Below are 6643 nucleotides of genomic sequence, written 5' to 3' on the forward strand. Positions count from 1 at the left end.
AAGGCTACCAGTCATGCTGCACCGTCTACCGCCAAAAGGCAGTAAGCTGCTGCTGCTGTTTAGCAATGCAGTCCCACGTTTGCCGGCACCCGGAAGAGATATGGTGACGGTGAGCTGAGCTGAGCGGGCTCAATGCTTGGCGTGGTATGTTGTCTGCACAGGTAACCCAGGTAAAAAGGCGCGAATCTATTGTCTGCCGTTGCTGTGACGGCGGGGGAGGGGCCTGACGCAATGTACCCAGAACCCCTCGCGGCACTGCTTTGCATCATCTGGGCATTGCGATCTCAACCCATAATTCCAATGGGCGCCGGAGACTCCGGGAACTGTGGGATAGGTACCATAGTGCAATGCGCCGGAAGTCGACGCTAGCCTCGGTACTGTGGACGCGGTCCGCCGACTTCATGCACTTAGAGCATTTTAGGTGGGGACACACACAATCGGCTGCATACAACCGGTTTCTATAAAACCGGCTTCTATAAATCCGACCTAATTTTGTAGTGTAGACATAGCCTTAAAGGTGCCACAGGACTCTCTGTTGCTCTCTAGTAACTGCAATCTGATCTGATTTAGAGGTCTTGAAGCAGTTTCAGTTGTCCACTGTGCCACAAAGACAGTGAGGCTGTCATTTATCACTTGGATAGACAGAGTGTTGGACTTGTAGCCATTAGTAGCTACTAATACAGACAAAGGTGGCCTGCATCACTCTGCATGTAACTAATGTTTGTACCTTGACAAAGTTTTAAATTCTTAAACACTTAAAAGGACAATGTGATCATCAGATAGGGCAATAGATTGGGAGACAAGAAATCTGGGTTCCATTCTTGACTCAGACATTGAGCTGCTATTCAACCTTAAGAAAGTCACTGTACCTCCCTCCATTTCCTCATCTGCAAAATAGGGATGATACTTATACTTTTCTTTAAAAAAAAAAAAAAAAAGGCTTTGAAATCTATAGATGAAAAGAACTAAGATATTTACTACCATTAAGACAGCCAGTGTGGCTACTTGGCAGTTCAACAAGAAGTTAACAATAGATTTTAAATAACAGTTTTATATCTATGCCCCTTCCCCCAACTCTCTCTCCTTTTATGGATACAGAGTTATGTTTCAGATGAATGCTTGCAGTAGTTACGAGTTGCTGATTCATGATGTTATGCTGACAAGGCATGAACAAGCATTCTATCTGTTTTTGGTCATCTTTACTTTGAAAACATTTTTAAAGGAACCAGGATGATTTTTAAAGAAAAAAATTGAGAGTATTAATTTGCTTTATTTCCCAACATAAAGCAAAAGAAGCAGTTACCCCATTCATAAATTAAGAACAAAACTGTATTCTTTGAGTCACTAGTCAAAGCATCTGGCACAATAATAACATTGTACTTTAATTACAGAAGTTACATAAATTATATAATTAAGAGCTTATTAGGTCATCTAGTATGTCCCTATGCCGACCCAGGATTATCATCACAGTATTAGAGCTTTGCTGAATCGAAATTAAAATCTTTTTTTTTTTTGTCTTAAAAATCCATGAGATTCTGAAAACAGACTTAGAATTGTTTCGATTTGCCTTCTGTTTTGTTTTGGTTTTTTAAAGCTTTTAGGATTCACCTTGTCCAGGTTTTCTTAGAAGTTCTGTGAACTAAGAATTTACCTTTTCAAAAAATGAAAGCCGCGATTCCCATGCAGTGGTAAGGCTCTGGAAGCTGGAGCTTTAAGAAAAAACACTAAAATCAGGCAAGTTTTCAACAATGAATAATGCAGTTCACACATTATTTCCCCAAAGAAGCTATACTAAAGTAGAATATTCTAAAGCTAGAAACCGTTTCCATTACTAAACCTAATTCTTCCTTATCTTAGAGCATGTTTGACTCACTTGTTACCCAACATTAACTGTGTGGGTCAGGGTCAGTAACAGCTTTATTAAGGTTTTCTGGGTAGTAGTTTCAATTTTAAACGTTTTTAAGGTTGGGCATGGGATTTAGAAGTCCCCACTCCTATCTTCCATCCCCCACAAATTCTCACCCCGATAACATTCAAAAGAAATTCTTGTGAAAAACAGCGCAATTATAGAGATACCTATTGTGGGCATATCTCACATTTCAAGAAGAACTTAAAAGCACTGCAACAGTTTGACTTTCTAAAAGAGAATTGGGATGGATCACAATAAATCGATTTAGGGTAAGAGTTAAATTTTTGTAACATGATTTATGTTAAATCCATGAAGCAGGCCACATGGTCATAAGGTTGGGTCTTCTAAACCTCTACCCATTTTCAGACACCATTACTTTACAGTCACAAAGAAGTGTCTCACATTTGAGACAAGTTCAAGAATAAAAATTCACATTTTTGAACACTCCCAGGGTTAGAGAAAAAAAATATTCTTAAATAGTGAACCAGAAAACTTGTATAAAAATTTAACAGTTTACGGTCAGCTCCTGGCTTTATTTAAAAGGTAAAATCCTTTACCCTCATGACTTAGAAGCTATGCAAACTCATTCCCTCCTAAAAATGTGAATTGTTTCATATATTTTAGATTTAAATAGTTTCATTTCTTAACCCTTTAACATTGTTTAAGTATGGAAAATGACATGCAATGGCTTTAAACACAGCCCTAAGGATTTTGTTAGTTGATTAGTATTGGAGAAGCTGTTTGTGTATAAAACACATATATAATAAAACAGGGAACTAACTTTGCAGAATTCTTATATATACTAATTCTTATACTAATCTGAGAAAGAGCCAAGAGTCATCATGAAGGATTTAACAGAAGCAGTTTCATTTGAGAAACAATTTTAAAATACTTGATCTAAAAATCTAACCCTGTCCACTTTTATATTCAGTTGAAAAAGCTTTTCAAATAAACATTTGCAAAACTGAAATAAGTTTTCAGAAAGTAGACTGAATAAAAAACTCAGGAGATCTGGCTTCAATTTGCAGCTTAGTCACCCAGACTCCATGTGCGACCTCAGGCAAGTCAGTCTCTCTGTACCTCAGTCTCCACATAGAAAATATGGATGAAACTTTCCTACCTCATATGAGGCCTGTGAGGAAGAGAGTCATTAATGTTTGAAAAGCTCTCAGATATTGTGACCTATGTACCTACCATAGGTAAATACACATCAACTGATATACCATCCAAGATCTGCTCATAAAGAAACGACCCCATGGAAAAGGAAAACAGGTCTGGTTTTCAATTGTGTTGTCTTCTCATGACTGAAAAGACCTCAACGCTCAACAAGATGCAGACTAACATCTGAAGACATGTTAGCAGGCCACGTAATAGCCTAGCTTCCAGTAGGGTATGTCTTCATAGCGGAGATAACTTGAATTATCTGTGCTCAAGTTACTCATGGCAAGTTGGGTGTGTATTCCATAGCAAAAGAGGTAGGAAAAGGGGTATTGTTAACTCATGTCAGCTAACACAAAGTAAAATCCTAGTGAAAACAAAGCAATTTGTAGTAGTCACACAAGTTAGCTGGTTCAAGTAAACCCTAGGTTCTCCCATTGGAACCTTGACCTGCTAACTCACGTGAAAACTAAAAACTACCTTGTGTTACCTAATGCGAGTTCAGAACAAGCCTTTTCCTAGTGAAGATGAGACCTTAGCCTAGATGGAGTGAGAGTGGCCACAATGTAAAACAATATTAGAGTTGTATCCACACTGGCAGTGCACTCATTTGTGTGTGGAACTAGATTTCTGGGGGCACATCCCATGGTTCTTAGTGCTGTAGTAAATTGGGCCACTATGAATTCTTTCTTGTTGGTATTTTCTGGGCACAGGGTGGGAGATAAGGAAGGCACTGGAGGACTAGCAGCACTTCAGTGGGGTTAACACAGTTTGCATCCACCCTACAGAGTAACAGCTGACAAGTTGCCATCATTCAAGTTTTAGCCTATTCTCTCCTCCTCAACCAATCAACTCAAGTTAAAAGCACCACAGCAGCTGAGTTAAGGGTAATCACGTGTGGCCAAGACCTGCAGTAACTCTGCAGCAAATACAGGCTCAAAAAGAGATTCTTCCCACAATCACAACAGCTACAGATTTAAAAAAAAAACAACAACCACCAACCAATAAAACTAAAATTCTGGAAAACAACTAAGAGGCTTGTCCATACACACTCCTAGGTAGCATGCCCCACACACTGGGAAAAATTGGTGCAGGATATACCAAAAAGTGTGTGTGGGACTCACGTGAACATAAATTTCCTGAATTTACGTAACAGGAAAGAAGAATTCTGCCTATTTGATCTCTGTTTCTGCAGATTATAATTTCACTTATTTTGGAATAAGATTACTTGAGACTCGATCCTATCACTCATGTATGAAAACACCCCTTTCACACCCACAATGGTGGTGTCATGTTAGACTGGGCAATAAAATATGAGGACAGGTTTTACACTGGGTGATTCCAACAGCAGCAAATGATAAGGGCAACAATCTAACACATGCTGACCCCAATAGTCACAAGCAACTTCTGATACTTTATACTAAAACCAAATTAACATAGCCTAAAAATCCCCATTATGAAGTGCTTGAAACTGTTTAGCATCAAACAATGTACCAACTAGGTCCCCAATCTTGCAAACACTTGTACACATGAATAGTCCAAATTACTTACATACACAACTGTTTACAGGATTGGAGCCTAGAAATTTAAACACACACAGTTTAAAACAATATTAAGATTGACAAACCCACAAAAGCATGAAAATTTATATTGAATTAAGTGTGCTAAAGGAATTTCAAACCCATGTTTGTTTTTGACTATGGCAATGATTTTGAACAGACAACTACAGCATTACTTCAGAGTTCAGGGGAGCATAATCACTCTTAGGGTATGCATACGCTGCAAAGAAATCTATTGTGCTGAGTTGCAGTGCCTGGGTCAATTGACTCCAGCTACTAGGGCTCACCTTGCAGGGCTAAAAATAGTAATGTGAGTGTTCCTGCTGGGGCTGGAGCCTGGGCTCTGAGGCCTGTGCCTTCACTGGGTTTTTCTTTGCAGAGAGTTGTGTAAGCATAACTTGAGGTTGTTCCCCGGCATGGACTATAACTTTCCCGTATAACACTACCACCATGCTCTTACTTTTCATCCACAAATCTCAAATGTGTGTCTCAAACTATTTTCTCTTTCATCCTGTAATATGTTTTGGAACCAATTTCAACAGAAGAAAAAATGACAAAGTAAGACTCTAGCACTTAGAAAGCTGCAGTGCTGTATGAATTTGAAATTACTACAATATTATAGTGCTAAAAATGCCAATATATGTCCTCTAAATGCTAATTTAACAGTGAAATTGGTGATGATTCCTCCATAATTCTCATTTTCAATTTTATTTTACATTGCCCTTCACATGCTAGGCATCTCACAGTACAGATAAAATGTACATCTCCCCAGGAAAGTCTAAAATGAATCCTCCTGGGATACTACAACTGATGACAGATACTGTAATGTTCAGATTTAGGATTTGTATAGGATATTTTATCATCAAAACCAAATAGTTAATCCCAAATTAGTAACATTAAGGGGATCCTTTGTTTTAAAGAGGAGGGAGATTTTCCAGTGTTTGGGGACGTATGATGTGCCTGGAGCACACAGGCATGTGGATATGCAGAAGGGAAAAGATGAATAATTAGATGCCAGATTCTGCAGGAGAGCAAGCGACGTGCTGACCGCGCCAAAGCCAGCTGTTCTTATCTGCCAGAGTTCAGTGGAAAAACCTGAGGACACAAAGCCATGCGGGCGGGGAGAGGGGACAGCTCCTATTTACCTTTCCCTACACGGGGCCCCGACGGCTGCGCAGAGCTGCTCATCCCGCCGAGCTAACAAGCGACAGCTCAGGCTCGGCCCCGCACGGTTCCCCCCGGCTTAACTGTCCGGGGCAACCCCTGACCGGGGCAGTCACGGGCCGAGCATTGGCCGTAACTCTGCCCGGGTACCAGGGGAAGACACGGCCCCTCCCGCCTCCGCTCTGCCCACTGAGCTCCCCTCCAGGCGCGGCGCACGGACGGGGCACCCCGCAGCCCCAGCGAGGAGGGGCGCGGATTGTGCCCCCGGACAGGCAGGAGAAGCGGGCTGGGGCCGCCCGCAGCGGATCTCCAAGCGCTTAGCAGAGCGGCGTGACCTGGGGTCCCCTAGCGACAGCGCGTACTCCCGCCTCCCCCGCCCCGCGCGCACGGGGGGCCCCCAGCGAGTGACCGGTACCCAGGGCGAGAACACCCACTCCCCCCCCGCCGCCGCCGCCGCCGCCGCTCACTGCCCCTGCGCGAGCCCAGCCGCACCAACCCCCTCCGCTGTCACCCCCGCGCGCCGCAGCTGGCTCACCCCAGCACCCCCCGGCTCGTCTGTCGCCAGCCCCGCAAGCACCGTCACCCTCGGCCAGCCGGACAGGGGCTTCCTCCCCCGTCCCAGCCCTGAGTCCCGGGCTCGGCTGCCCTAACCCGCGGCGATAAAAATCAGGTGACTCGCAACAACATTACCCAGCTTTCCTCCTCCACCCCCCACTCGCCGCCCGCTGATTGGACACAGCGGTCCCGGTTGACGCTCTTACGCCTACGTCGACTCCAGCGCGCGTGCGCGCCTGGAACAACACCGTCGCCTTCCTTCAGCTCCGGGGCGGTTAGAGACTGGCCCCCGGGAGGC

General features: G+C 43.4%; 1 protein-coding gene across 1 annotated transcript in view; it reads right to left on the reverse strand.

Annotated features, from left to right (window-relative positions):
- LOC113406383 (transcription regulator protein BACH1-like) overlaps window positions 1–6358 on the reverse strand; it is a 45944-nt gene extending 39586 nt beyond the window's left edge. The window contains exons 1-2 of the mRNA XM_026650972.2: window positions 6326–6358; window positions 1652–1709 (exon numbers count right to left, since the gene is read on the reverse strand). The gene's annotated coding sequence lies outside the window, so the exon portion shown is untranslated. The remainder of the gene's footprint in view (window positions 1–1651; window positions 1710–6325) is intronic.
- Between the last annotated feature and the right edge of the window lie 285 nt (window positions 6359–6643).

This window comes from Terrapene carolina, unplaced genomic scaffold (assembly GCF_002925995.2).
Source record: "Terrapene carolina triunguis isolate 2854851 unplaced genomic scaffold, T_m_triunguis-2.0 Scaffold30, whole genome shotgun sequence".
Taxonomy (NCBI): Eukaryota; Metazoa; Chordata; order Testudines; family Emydidae; genus Terrapene; species Terrapene triunguis.